At 43.0% G+C, this 14,724-nt stretch overlaps 1 protein-coding gene across 1 annotated transcript in view; it reads right to left on the bottom strand.

Annotated features, from left to right (window-relative positions):
• Positions 1–14,724, bottom strand: part of RAB27B (RAB27B, member RAS oncogene family) — a 114,524-nt gene that overhangs the window by 71,219 nt on the left and 28,581 nt on the right. The window contains exon 3 of the mRNA XM_035100576.2: positions 3,077–3,163. The gene's annotated coding sequence lies outside the window, so the exon portion shown is untranslated. The remainder of the gene's footprint in view (positions 1–3,076; positions 3,164–14,724) is intronic.

Below are 14,724 nucleotides of genomic sequence, written 5' to 3' on the forward strand. Positions count from 1 at the left end.
CTCAGCAGACGGTATCACACTTCTAAAATATAAAGAAGCTATTGCACTGCACTGGAAAGAACATTACCAACATCTCCTTAACTGCAACTCCCCCGTAGCTGCTGAGGTCCTCTCACAAATTCCGCAAAAACAAGTTAGAGATGAGCTTGCAGTATCTCCAAATCTGGGAGAGTTGTGTACAGCTATTAACCAAATGAAAAACAACAAAGCCAGTGGACCTGATGGGATACCTGCCGTAATCTTCAAAGGGGGAGGAATTGAACTTACACATCAACTTCACAAGCTCATTGAAAAAATCTGGAAAAGAGAAGAGATCCCAGTAGACTTTAGGCATGCCAAAATTATCAATCTCCTTTAAAAAAAAAAAAAAGGTGACAGAACTGATTGTGGAAACTATCGAGGCATCTCTCTGTTAGCTGTGGCCGGCAAAATTCTTGCAAGGATCTTAGCAAACTGTCTTGTAACAATATCCGAGGTGATCCTTCCTGAATCCCGAAATGGTTTTCGGCTTTCTAGGGGGACAGATGATTTTCACTGCTCGACAGCTTCAAGAAAAATGCAGAGAGCAAAACTAACCCCTGTATATGGCATTTATTGACCTGACTAAGGCTTTCGACACTAAATCATAATGCCCTGTGGACTGTCCTTCTGAAAATTGGCTGCCCAGAATAATTTGTAAACATAATTCGGCTCCTCCATGATAATATGACAGCAACAGTCGCAGATAACAATGGCTCTCAAAGTGAACCATTCACAGTCGGATCAGGTGTTAAACAGGGTTGTGTTATTGCCCCAACTCTATTCATTATTTTCATTGCCATGATCCTGCACTTTGTCAAAGGGAAACTCCCCAGTGGAGTAGAAAACATGTATCGAACAGATGGAAAGCTCTTTAAATCTGAGCAGGCTAAAAGCAAAGAGTAAGGTTACCATAACTTCATCATAGAGCTTCAGTATGCTGATGACAACGTAGTGTGCGTACACTCAGAGGATAACCTCCAAACCATCCTAAATATCTTTGCAGAAGCTTACGAAAAGCTTGGCCTATCACTCAACATCCAAAAACCCAAAGTGCTGCACCAACAAGTACAAAATAACCCCTCTGCAGCACCACAAATCCAACTCAATGGTGTAATGTTGGAAAATGTCAATCACTTCTCCTACCTAGGCAGTTATCTTTAGGGCCAACATTGATGCCAAAATCCAGCATCGTTTGAGCTCTGTGAGTGCGGTTTTCTCCCGATTGAAGTGCAGAGTGTTTGAGGACCGGGGCATTCACAGGGAAACCAAAATGCTTGTTTACAAAGCTATTGTACTACCAACCTTACTATATGCTTTTGAAACATGGACCACTTATAAACGACATCTTCAACTCCTCGAAAGATTCCATCAATAATGTCTCCGAAAATTTTTACATATCACTTGGGAAGACAGGCGAACTAATATCAGTGTACTGGAAGAAGCAAAGATCACCAGTGTTGAAGCAATGATTCTTCAACATCAACTTCATTGAACTAGTCATGTTGTGCAGATGGATGCCTGATTATCGTCTTCCAAAGCAACTACTCTATTTCAAACTTAAAAATGGAAAGCGTAGTGCTGGTGGTCAACAAAAGTGGTTTAAAGACTGTTTCAAGGCAAATCTTAAAAAATGTAGTATAAACACCGACAACTGGGAAACACTGGCCTGCAAGTGCTCCAGTTGGAGAACAGCCTTTACCAAAGGTGTCATGGGCTTTGAAGACACTCGAACTCAGGACACAAGGGAGAAACGTGCTAAGAGGAAGGCATGCTTGGCAAATCCACACCGTGATCAACTCCCACCCGGAAACCAATGTCCCCACTGCGGAAGGACATGTGGATCCAAAATTGGCCTACACAGTCACTTACAGACTCATTGTTAAAACCGTGTTTATGGAAGACAATCTTACTCGGCTACGAGTGATCGCCAAAGAAGAAGGTAGATACAAGAAGTGAGTCCTTTTCAGTCCTGACTCCATAGCTGTGGAATGTCCTCACCAATGAAACCAATCTAATCCCATCATTACATGCATTCTGCCCTGTGGTTAAAACCAGGCTTTGTGAGGAGCTTTCTGGGGAAAGACGGTGTCTATTGTGACTTGTCAGCTAATACAATTATAGAGATTTTGCTGTTTTCTGTCTCATTGTGCTATTTTACTTTGTTTTTATGCCATTTGTTTAAAATCTGCTACTTTCAGCTGCCTCGGGCTCTTGAACAGACAGTTTTAAATCAATAAATACATCTTAACATAACATAATGTTCACAGTCTCCCCAGCATCACCCAACTCAGCAATTCAAACAGACTCAAATTCTTCATTACATAACGAAACTCTCCTCTTTCAGCATTTATGCTATACAGAGGTGTTTTCATGGTAAAATCAACTGTGATCTGTCAGATTATCTCCCTTCCTTTCTGGCATATTTGAAGTGCGAGCCGGTACATGTCTACTTAGAAGTAAGCACCCTTAGTTCAAGGAACTTACTCCCAGGTAAATGTGCACAGGATTGTGCCCTCAGTATGTTTTAAATTTTCAGTAAAATTCATGGTGGTTCGTTTTTGTCGTTTGAATAGATTTCTGGGTGTCGAAAAGTGAAGTTTTAGACAGCGCTCTGAGCATTTCACTGCATAACTAGCAAAAACCCCAGGACCCAAACTCTGAAATATGAAATAAGTAAGTAAGTAAAGTAAACAAAGCAGAAATGCACAAAATAAGCATGTATATATACACTTGCTTAATTCACACAGTTTGTTGAATTCAGCTCTTAGAGCGGAATCTGGAAACTGCCTTGCACCAGCTCAAAGTGTTTGTCCGTCTAGCCTAGTATTGTCTACTCTGACTGGCAGCAAGTATCCAGGCAAAAAAAGATCTTCCCCGTCACCCGCCAAATGATCGTTGTAACTAGAGAAGCCATGGATTGGAGACTTCTAGCACTGACCTATGACTACTTCCTAAAAGTCTTAAAGATCAAAGAACAATAATTGTATTGTAAATAAACACAGCCTGGCTAAACGTCACCCTTAATTAAAACAAAACGAAACAGAACTGCTCTTACCTGTGGCGTGACTGTGCGGAATCCTTCAAAGCACGGAAGTGATGGGAAATGAAATCCTGTTTTCCATCACAGCCTTTTCATGAGACTCTGTGGGTGTTGGATAGGGGAAAGGACAATGTTAACAGTGAAGCTAGCTTTTGTCTCCCAAGGACGGCACATAATACAGGATGCTGATGGAATTTGGGTGTATAGCTCCGTATACCTCGTATGAATAAAGACACTGTTTAACAATTCATCCATGTGGGGGAAAAATGCACCTGACAATGCTTCCAAGGAGCTGAGGCAGATAGTCGTGACATAAAATCCGACAAATCACCGGGTCTAGATGGCATCCGCTCAAGAGTTCTCAAAGAAGTCAAACATGAAATTGCTGATCTACTATCAGAAACATGTAACTTGTCCCTCAGATCAGCCTCCATAACCTGAGGACAGGAAAGTAGCCAATTCGACACCAGTTTTTAAAAAGAGATCGGGGGGGGGGGGATTCTGGAAAATACAGGCTGCTTAGCATAGCATATGTCCCGGAAAATTGTCGGAAAGCATTGCTAAAGATAAAATAACCAGACATATAGAAGAACAAGCCTTGCTGAGGCACAGCCAGCATGGCTCCTTCAAGGGGATTCTCCAAGGGAGGTTCTTTCTTACAAACCTATTAACAGGTTGTTGTTTTTTTAGTGTGTCAACAAGCAGGGAGGCTTGCCTGGTGCCTCCATTACATATCTTTTGGTATAAACATTTCTCTATAATCAACCCTTTGGCTGTGTCGACCACAGCAAACTATGGCAAGTTCTTAAGGAAATGGGAGTGCTTGATCACCTCATCTGTCTCCTGAGAAATCTCTATGTGGGACAAGAAGCTACAGTTAGAACTGGATATGGAACAACTGATTGGTTCAAAATTGGGAAAGGAGTACGACAAGGTTGTATATTGTCTCCCTGCTTATTTAACTTATATGCAGAATTCATCATGCGAAAGGCTGGACTGGATGAATCCCAAGTGGGAATTAAGATTGCCGGAAGAAATATCAACAACCTCAGATATGCAGATGACACAACCTTGATGGCAGAAAGTGAGGAGGAATTAAAGAACCTTTTTAATGAGGGTGAAAGAGGAGAGCGCAAAATATGGTCTGAAGCTCAGCATCAAAAAAACCAAGATCATGGCCACTGGTCCCATCACCTCCTGGCAAATAGAAGGGGAAGAAATGGAGGCAGTGAGAGATTTTACTTTCTTGGGCTCCTTGATCACTGCAGATGGTGACAGCAGTCACGAAATTAAAAGACGCCTGCTTCTTGGGAGGAGAGCAATTACAAACCTAGACAGCAACTTAAAAAGCAGAGACATCACCTTGCCGACAAAGGTCCCCATAGTTAAAGCTATGGTTTTCCCAGTAGTGATGTATGGAAGTGAGAGCTGGACCATAAAGAAGGCTGATCGTCGAAGAATTGATGCTTTTGAATTATGGTGCTGGAGGAGACTCTTGAGAGTCCCATGGACTGCAAGAAGATCAAACTTATCCATTCTGAAGGAAATCAGCCCTGAGTGCTCACTGGAAGGACAGATCGTGAAGCTGAGGCTCCAATACTTTGGCCACCTCATGAGAAGAGAAGACTCCCTGGAAAAGACCCTGATGTTGGGCAAGATTGAGGGCACTAGGAAAAGGGGACGACAGAGGACGAGATGGTTGGACAGTGTTCTCGAAGCCACGATCATGAGTTTGACCAAACTGCGGGAGGCAGTGGAAGACAGGAGTGCCTGGCATGCTATGGTCCATGGGGTCACGAAGAGTCGGACATGACTAAACGACTAAACAACAACAACAACAACAACAACATAATCAACCCTTTGGCTGATTAATATGGCCTTTAAAATGTGTTCGTGGGAGGAGGCGTAATTCATTTGTTTTTGTTTTATTATATATTTTGTATTCTCTTTTTATGTTGTGGACTGCCCTGTGCTTTGGATGAAGGGTGGTATACAACCACCCTTTATTTTAATAAAGAAAGATATAATTTGGTACACAATGGTATACAACCCCCCTTTATTTTAATAAATAAAGATATAAGCCGGGGGGGAGTGGGGTTCAGCCAGAAATCACTGGAACTGAGTTCCGGCACCTCTTTAGCACTGCATTCCTTCCTTGGGGCTGCGCGGCTGGCGGCATGGCACTCATGTGGAAGCAGCAGTTGGCATGATGCTCGTGGCTGTGTGTCAGAGGTGGCAAGCATCACGGCAATCGGGGCAGCGCAACAATTGGTGTGGCGGAGTCTGAGGGCAGCGGAATAAGGTGATGGGGTTATTTTGCCATTTTGACGGCTCTGAAAGTGGCTGCTGTGGGTGGGTGCTCCTTCTAAAAAACAAGTTCTGGCACCTCTTTTTCTATTTAAAAAGCCCGGGATATAAGTGTACTTGGACTTTTGAAAAGCTTTCAACAAGGTACCTCACCAAAGAATCATGAGAAAGCTTAGCAATCCTGGAATAAGAGAAGTCCTCTTGCAGATCAGGAATTGGTTTAAGTAGCAGCAAGCAGTGAATAGGAACAAATGGAGAGATATAGAAAGCAGAGTCCCTCAAGGATCAGTATTCTGTGCTTTTAAACTTGCTGATAAACATTCAAGAGTTAGGGATGAGCGACAAGGTGGCTACGTTCCTGATGACCCTAAAGTGTTCAGGGTTGCTAAAACAAAAAGGGATTGTGAAGAGCTCCGAAACTACCCCTCCAAACTGAGTGAACAGGAGGTGAAATGGCAAATGCAGTTCAATGGGAGTGTGTGTATAAAGTGATGCAGGTCAGTGCAAAAAATAAATAAATTCTAAATTCACATATACATTCATGGGGTCTGAACAGGCAGTGATTGATCAGGAACAAGACCTAATAAAATGTTAATCAGGTACCCAATTGATCTAAGATAAGGTTACCAGACGTCCCCGTTTCCCGGAGACAGTCCCCAGATTTACAGATCAGTCCCCATACAAAATCCATTGAAATGGGAAAGTGTCCCTGGATTCATTGAAAAAAAATCTGGTAACCTTAATCTAAGAGATTTAGGAGTTGGAGACAAATGACATTTTCAGGCTCACAGGTTCTCCCCCTTCTCTGATGCTGAGGGGGGCCAGGTTGGGGATACAGAAGACAAAACTGGTGGACCAATAGACTGACCTAACATCAGGTGCCTCCTTCCTATTGGCCATTACTGTCCCTAGTGTGTTGGGAGGGCCGGACACCATATTGAAGTTTTATCTGCCATGCCATTTTTGCCTGCCCTCTGCCAGCACCACATCCTGGACAGCTCGTGCGGGAACAGGTTTATCTGGTGACAGCCTCCTATAGTTCTTGGGTTCTTCAAGGGGCCAGAGACTTATCTCCCCTTGCAATCTCACAAAAACAGCTAGTGACTGAAGATTCAGCTATACAGAGGAGGCAGCAAAATGCAGTGTCATTCATATTTGTGATATTAGCAATCAATGTGAAGAGTTTTAGAAGAGGATATAGACACATCACAGCTTGGATGCGTAGGAAAAGGGCAGGGGAACCCTGAATGATCCTGTCCTGCTCTTTTAAGGACAAACATTCCAGCTAGAGCTGAACAGGACATCAGACACTGTCAAAGAGAAAAGGGCATGGCATTAAAGAATCCATTTTAGATATTGCAGTGTTGGGTCGGTGGACCTTTTTCTAGTAGTTAATTCAGCACCCCCCTCTCTGCCCATGGATAACAATATACTTTTTCCACCTATTTTCATGTCCAGAGATGCAGGCTATAGAGCTGCATTTTTTAAAAAAGCCTCTAAGTCTACTTAGCTCTTCCCAGTTTTCCAGAATCACGGGGAAAGCCTCCCTAGGAGACTTTATACTTCTGATTTTTTCTTAGTTTTCATTATTTCTAAATGAACCAATCAGACAGTTTACACAAACAGCAGATCGTATGACAAACTATTCTTGGACTGCTTTACTCCAGATGACGACTGGGGGAAATTACATTTTTTAAAAAAAATCAGAGTGAAATATTGCAACCTAGCCTTCTCCTTAATATTGTAGAGATGTTTTGCTTTTGTTTTTCAGAGGGGACATTCAAACACTCAGCTGCAGCCTAGGGGCTGTAGTCCAGGAATGATTTGATCAGGTTTTTTAAAGGTTTTTTGTTTTGTTTTTTTGTTTTGTATACACTAGGCCTCAATAAAATCCACTGGTGTAGATTATTAGCTTTACGAGTGTGTCTGGATATAAGTGCTCTCTTTCGTTTTATGCAGGGTTGTAGTCCAGTTACTGTCAGATCCTGAGATTTATCTCTGATGTCACCATGTCCTACCTAGAGAATAATCAAAAGCTAAAATTTTGGTGAATCAGATGTCCTGCTATTAGGTGTGAAATGTGTGAAAATGGCAGCCGTAAGAGAAACTAAGCTGTGCTAGTCAATGTGGTGCCCATTAGCTAGATTCAAACTGTGTTAGGGCTGCCGTACACCTGGATTTTCCTGGACATTCCTGGGATTTCTAAGGTGGAATTGACATCTGGGGGGAATTTCTGAAAGGTGGTGCTTTGTCCTGGATCTTAGGCAAGCCAATTGAAATTTGCGTTTTTTGGGTGTTGGGGGAGGGGGAGCTCAAGGAGTCTGTCTTTAAAAAGCTCAGCAATCCTAAACTGTGTTGATGCTGACAACCAATGCCTTCAGTGATTTAAATGGGTACATTGTTTGGGTCTATTTGATGGTAAAGGAAAAAAGGAAAGGACCCCGGGATGGTTAAGTCCAGTCAAAGGCAACTACAGTGGTACCTCGGGTTACAGACGCTTCATGTTACCCACTCTGCTGACCCATAAATAGTACCTCAGATTAAGAACTTTGCTTCAGGATGAGAACAGAAATCGTGGGAGACCCCATTAGCTAAAGTGGTACCCCGGGTTAAGAACAGTTTCAGGATAAGAACGGACCTCCGGGATGAATTAAGTTCTTAACCTGAGGTACCACTGTATGGGGTTGCAGCACTTATCTTGCCTTCAGGCCGAGGGAGCCAGCATTTGTCCACAGACAGCTTTCCGGGTCATGCAGCCAGCTCATGACTAAACTAAATCACTTCTGGCACAACAGAACACTGTGACGGAAACCAGAGCGCACGGAAATGCTGTTTACCTTCCCACCGCATCTATTTGATGGACATGTTTGCTGCACATTTTGCAATGAAAGCTGTAAAGAGCCTCAGGGGAAACAAATGTCTCCAAAGACAAGGAGAGGTGAGATGGACTGAAAAGCTGTGACTGGCCAATGTGTGGTGTGTGTTCATCGGATTACGGACACGCGCCTTCTCTTCACACTTTGTGCTGCACCACCATAGCAAACAGCTGTGTACTGGTACCGGTTGGTAACTTTCTACTGCATAAAGTGTGACTTGTGCAGGGGCGAAGAACCAGTGACCCTCCCAGATGTTGTTGGACTACAACTCCCATCATCCATGCTGGCTGGTGGTTGATGGCGGTGGGAACTCAGCAATATCTGGGAGGGTCACAAGTTTATTAGGCTCATTTGAAGAACATATTCCAGATAGGGATTTCTGACATTTGGCATGACACAGGTCTAGAAAAGAGGAAGAAATGAAAGCAATCTATAGTTATTCACTCTTTAAATTTAGAGATATTCAGAACGACTTGCTATGTCTTTCATATTTTCCTTTCTAGAAATGTAAATGGTGTTTATGTTAATATTAATGGTGTTTCCAGCAAATATTTCCAACAGACTTTTTAAAAATGTATATTGACATATGCAGCTGCCTCAGTAATGATTCTCTGCTGTTCTATAGAAGCTTCCATCCCAGCACCTCAAAATGATTGACACAATCAAGACCAGGGTCCCCAAACTAAGGCCCAGGGGCCGGATGCGGCCCAATCGCCTTCTAAATCCGGCCCGCGGGCGGTCCAGGAATCAGCATGTTTTTACATGAGTAGAATGTGTCCTTTTATTTAAAATGCATCTCTGGGTTATTTGTGGGGCATAGGAATTCGTTCATATTTTTCCCCAAAAATATAGTCCGGCCCTCCACAAGGTCTGAGGGACAGTGGACCGGCCCCCTGCTGAAAAAGTTTGCTGACCCCTGATCAAGACATTCACTCCTTTGGAGTTTTGCTGAAAGTTTGGGGAATTATTTCTTCTCACTTTGCATATAATGTGCTCATGGAGTGAGAAATTGAATAGCTTGCCTATACATACACAACAATGTCTATAACAGATCTGTGTTTTGGTTTCTCTGTGTTTCTTTTGTAAAGGAACAGCACCAAAAACTTTTCCCATAGGAGGGTACGCATGCATTGACAGGCGTTTGTAAATAAAGGAGTCATATTTTATAACTGGAGTGCATTTAGGCAGAGCAGCACATAAAAACACAATAGATGGATGGATCATTGTTTGTACTGACCTTTGGTTAAACGAGGGTCTATGCAGGTAAATAAAATATCCAGATATCAGCAAGATATCACAAGTCAAAGACACAAAAGAGCAGCACCCAGCTTAAGAACAGAGGTGGGGACAAGTACAAAAGCAACATAAACATAAACATTTTCTGGGAGGCAAGATCACCAATGTGGAGGGAGAAGTTAATCACTTTTGAAAGGGGGGGTCACTGCATAAAAGACCCTGCAGCTCTCAGTAGAAATCGAAGGGGTGCAGAGTTAGGCTGTGCATCAGCTGATCTTAGTACCCAGGGAGGTCCATGTGAGAGAAGGCACAACCACAGATATTGCAGCTGCATGAACATTCAGGACCAGCACCCTAAAGGTAAGCACAAGCACTCTGGATCAGGCCCCAAAATAAAACAAAAACAGGTATCACTTTATGGCCTAGATGCCTGGGAACCTTAAAAGCTGAGCATAGGAAAGTAATAGATTTTGATTTGCAAGACTCGAGGGAGTGTCAGATTCAAACTAACAGATTTCTCATGCAAGAGGACCTGAGGTACTTTTTGATACCCAGCGAAACATTAACAGCTATGCATAAATTAATGAGGTTTGCCTTGTTACATCAATCAGCAGTGACAGGCAAGTAGATGAGAAAGAAAAGCCCACAGGAAAATGTGGCAGAGGTGAACCTGGGTGGCGGAGGGCCACTGACAATTTAGATGTCAGATTTGGGAAGTTAAAGAAGCAGATACCTATTCCACAAGAATGCTGGAAATCTGTCTGCTCCAATGATTCCTTAAATGCAAGTTCCAAGCTAGTGCTGGGGAGGGGTGGTGGATCCATCATGGAGAGGAGGGAAAGGCATAATCCAGTCCCTTTTCCACACAATTGATCTCCTCCAGGATCTAATGGGTTACAAGAGCCCATTCCCATGTTGAATAAGTATGTCTGAATAAGTCTGGTCCCCAGACAAATGTGCGGGGAGGAGGAAGCAGCAGGAACAAGGGATGCTATATAGCAGAGCCATGGGGGGGGCATGTGATTGTGTGGTCTGTGAGTCCATAAACAAAAATACTATGCTTGGTCTCCTTATTTCATTTGTCCATCCATGAAGCTAGCTCTAACAGCTTACAGATTAGGAAACCAGTAAACCACAGATGTATGGAAGTGAGAAGTGAGAGCTGGACCATACAGAAGGCTGATCGCCGAAGAATTGATGCTTTTGAATTATGGTTCTGGAGGAGACTCTTGAGAGTCCCATGGACTGCAAGAAGATCAAACCTATCCATTCTGAAGGAAATCAGCCCTGAGTGCTCACTGGAAGGACAGATCCTGAAGCTGAGGCTCCAATACTTTGACCACCTCATGAGAAAAGAAGGCTCCCTGGATGTTGGGAAAGATTGAGGGCACAAGGAGAAGGGGATGACAGAGGACAAGATGGTTGGACAGTGTCCTTGAACATGAGTCTGACCAAACTGCGGGAGACAGTGGAAGACAGGAGTGCCTGGCGTGCTCTGGTCCATGGTGTCACAAAGAGTCGGACACGACTAAACAACAAAACCACAGAATTTGCCCAACGAAGGTAGCTTTCTATTTTAAGGTATCTCCGTCCTAAACTTGCTCATCTCTGGGCACATCTGCACTTCTGCTTGCCCCCTGCGTAGAAAGAATGGGTCCAAGTGGTTTTCTGCTTGTCCCACATTTTCTGAGCATTGGACCTGAGAGGTTTTTGCCTTTGCGCTGCGACTTTCTGCTGGAAAACCCTCTAAACTGGATCAAATGTCAATCCGGAGAAAACCATATTGACGTTGGTCCCGATTCAGTGGTAAACAGCTGCTATTCCTGGGGGGGGGGAGCATCAGGGCAAGTGGAAGTGGCAGGTGAGCCATCTGCCAGGGCTTCCAGTTCCACCAAAATCCTGACCTGTCCTTTGCTCCTCTGCTTCCAGATTTCATCATTCAAACCTAGCAAGGCCAGGCAAAAGCTTCATCTGGCCACTATATATTAAGAGAAATTTGCGCTAAAATTCTAGTGAATTTTCCAGAGAACCTGACACACACCCCCCCCAAAACCTGGTGTAATGAATTTCAGATAGAAAACCGAAAAAACAAACTTGATCAATTCACTCGTCCCTATTTGAGAAAGGGTAACTAACCTATCCACTCTGCGCATCATTCATAATTTCCTAAACTTCAGAGGCTTCTGCTCTTATTGTAGAATCTCACCAGCGAAAATCAAATAGCTATTGGTGGCTAATGCTACAAGCAGAGCAGATATTAATCTTCACGAGTGGTTTGACTGTGAAAATAACAGCAGGCCAAATGAATAGCGGAACGGGCGAAATAAAACACTTCTCTCCACTTGAAAATCAATGGTGTCAGATAGACATAAAGCCTTAAGATCAGTGTACACTCCAAGGCTTAATTAAAAGTCAAACATTTGTCTAAGAAAATATCAATGACTGGTCTGTGTAAATTGCTGACTATTGCATCCTCACTGCACTACAAACAAACAAATGCTGGTTTAAAACAGACAGCTTTTTACAAATGATAGTCGATAGGTGTTAAAAGGTCAAGGATTGACTCGAACAGTAATAGGTTTTGATTTTTCGATGGACATCTAGGAAAGTCTCTATGCCGAACTAAAAGAGCAGGCAACATTGTGGCTTACACACTAATCCTTGCCTCCCAGTTCTCAGCTTCTTACTATAAGAAAGGACTTAGAATCACTCAGTATGTGCCCAAGCAATGTTCTCCTGTCTGGTTGGCTTCCCCTAAAAATGCACACAATGTCATGCTGTGGCTGCACTTTGCAAAGTAATAGAGAGCAAGCTGCCTTTCAGGGAAGATGTGCTATCATGACTTATATTCCAAGAAATCCCAAGACCTAAGATCAGCCAAGACACACACATGGATCTAAAGAACAGGTGGTAGCTTTTATCACTATGTTCACATCCTCAATCAAGCAAGCTTGAAATGATCCAAGCAATGGCAACAGATGTCATAGGCGACAAGTGAAAACCCCTTTACCAGCAAGATTTTGAGAAAAAGCATCACAGTGACTTAAAGAGGCTTCACAAGCTAGTAGATCTCCCTTCTCACCACTTGGAAAACATCAGGTGGATGGAGTGGAGATGAATGGTTTCTTGGCCATTACCGCCACCACTTCACAGACCTGCATATAGCATGGCTGCTGGCCATATTTAGTATGTGTCTTACAGCACATGGGCAGATAGGGTTGTCTCCCTATCTGTTTCATTGCTCTCATCGTGTAGAATCAAAGAAATGGAGGTGATGCTTTTAGTCCATCTGGTCCAAACTCCTTCCTGATGCAGGAAGTCCAGAGCTATAGCATTCCCAAGGTGTGGGGGAGGAGAATGGTGTCAGTTTTGCTGGTCAAGCACCCATTCCACATCAGAATTATCTTGCTCTACATCACTTCAGTACAATTCCAGAACCAACTGGACTCCAAACTTATTGGGACGGCCAACCACAAAATTCATCTTGTGTGTTCTTTAGTGACATGGCAGGGGTATTAGGAATAATAGGACACCTTTGTGCATGTTTTCAAGAGGAAAGATGGAAAGGCTGCCTGTTACAGCAGCTCCTTGGCTCAAGTGAACCAACTGGCCTTGAAGGCTAACAGAAAGCTATGGTTGAAAAAGGCCCCTGAATGAAACCTTTATTGTTTAAAAACATCACAGGTAAAGTTCCATTATGGTGCAAGAGAGAATTGTGACATACAACATAACAGATGCTTCGAATCAACAGATACCCATGACATCTGTGCAAGACAACTACATTCCAAGCAACAATCCAATCCTGAGTGATTTTGTTAGCTGGGGAAGATTTTCTCAATAACAATAAAATATAGTTTGAGTGTTGCATGCCTTCCCCCCCCCCCCACAGATTAAGATAGCAATCCCTTGCGCACCAACTTGGGTGTAAGCATCATTGATCTCAATGGGACATACTCCAGAGTAAACATTTGTACAGTTCAGAAGACGCTGGAAAAGTGCAAATGCCTTGTGGATTCAAGTCTCAGTGAATTCCAGTGGGCTAAAGACCTGCGGTCACTTTCATGTGTACCAAGAAGGCTCTCAACAAGTTAAACTTCTGGTAGGTTTTTGGGGGGTGATGGGTGTGTGGCCTCTTTGTCCAAGTAGGAAAGCTGTCAGAGAGGAATTTCAAATATCACAAATAGAAAATGAAGCAGATGGGAATGTTGATGCTATTGGGAGGAATTTTCCTGAGGTCAGACTTTTTGATGAAGCATCTAGACAACAAGCAAGGGCATTTTACTCAATTGGGTGCCCCCCTTTCCATCTAAAGCTTTTTATTCCATTGTTATATTATGAAGCAAGAAGCTTCACTTCTTGTGAATTAATTTCCAAATGGTGTCCTTCACTACTATCAAAACATGCTGTGAACGTATCATTAGGTTTGACTATCTGTGAGCAAAACATCAGCCTTCAAGGTTATGCATCAGGCTGCTGCCTGCTTTTAAAAAACGCCTATTGAAATGTTTCCCTTACTCTCCTGTTAAAGCAGAATTTACTAGCCCTCTCCAAGCATTCCTAATGGGCAAGTGAGATTCAAGGGGCTGTGAAGTCCTGTGTGTCCATTAACCAGACATCATTCCCAGACGCAGAGAGGTGGACACCATCTGGTCTAAAAAGAGCCTCTTTGCCAAATAGGAACCCTGGTCTAAGAATGTGAAACAGCCTTTTCGTCTTAGGGCTAATCCACACTTTCCCTGAGGAAAACCGCTCTTCAGCTCCCAGTCAGAGCAAATTTTAATAAGTGGGGGAGGGATTTAAAAATAGGTACGGGCAGTTGAATGTTCAAGTGTGTTGATGCATTGGTAAATGAAAAGAAGACATACAAGAGGGTGTTCCTTCTAAACATGAGCCAAAATTCTCACTCTCCAGCACCTTAAAAAGGGCACTTTTGTTGAATATACAAATTGTATTTGAATTTAATTAAATTCATCAGCTTTAATACTATATCCTTAATTAATGCTACATAGATCTTGGGTGCAGCGTATGCATGTGGGTGTATCGATGTATGCTGCAGCATAAATTATTAGATCAAGCCATCTTTGCTAACAAATCACAAGGGAAAGAGTCCCATGAGCAGAATAGCTGCACATTTCACTTAGCAGCATAAGCTCTTCACATACCACCGATTTCATCTGACCTGGTTACTTGCGAAGATAAACAGCACAGTTTGTTCTGGACCCCCTGATTTCACTCAAGAGCCTG

The sequence above is a fragment of the Zootoca vivipara genome, chromosome 11 (genome assembly GCF_963506605.1).
Source record: "Zootoca vivipara chromosome 11, rZooViv1.1, whole genome shotgun sequence".
Classification (NCBI taxonomy): domain Eukaryota; kingdom Metazoa; phylum Chordata; class Lepidosauria; order Squamata; family Lacertidae; genus Zootoca; species Zootoca vivipara.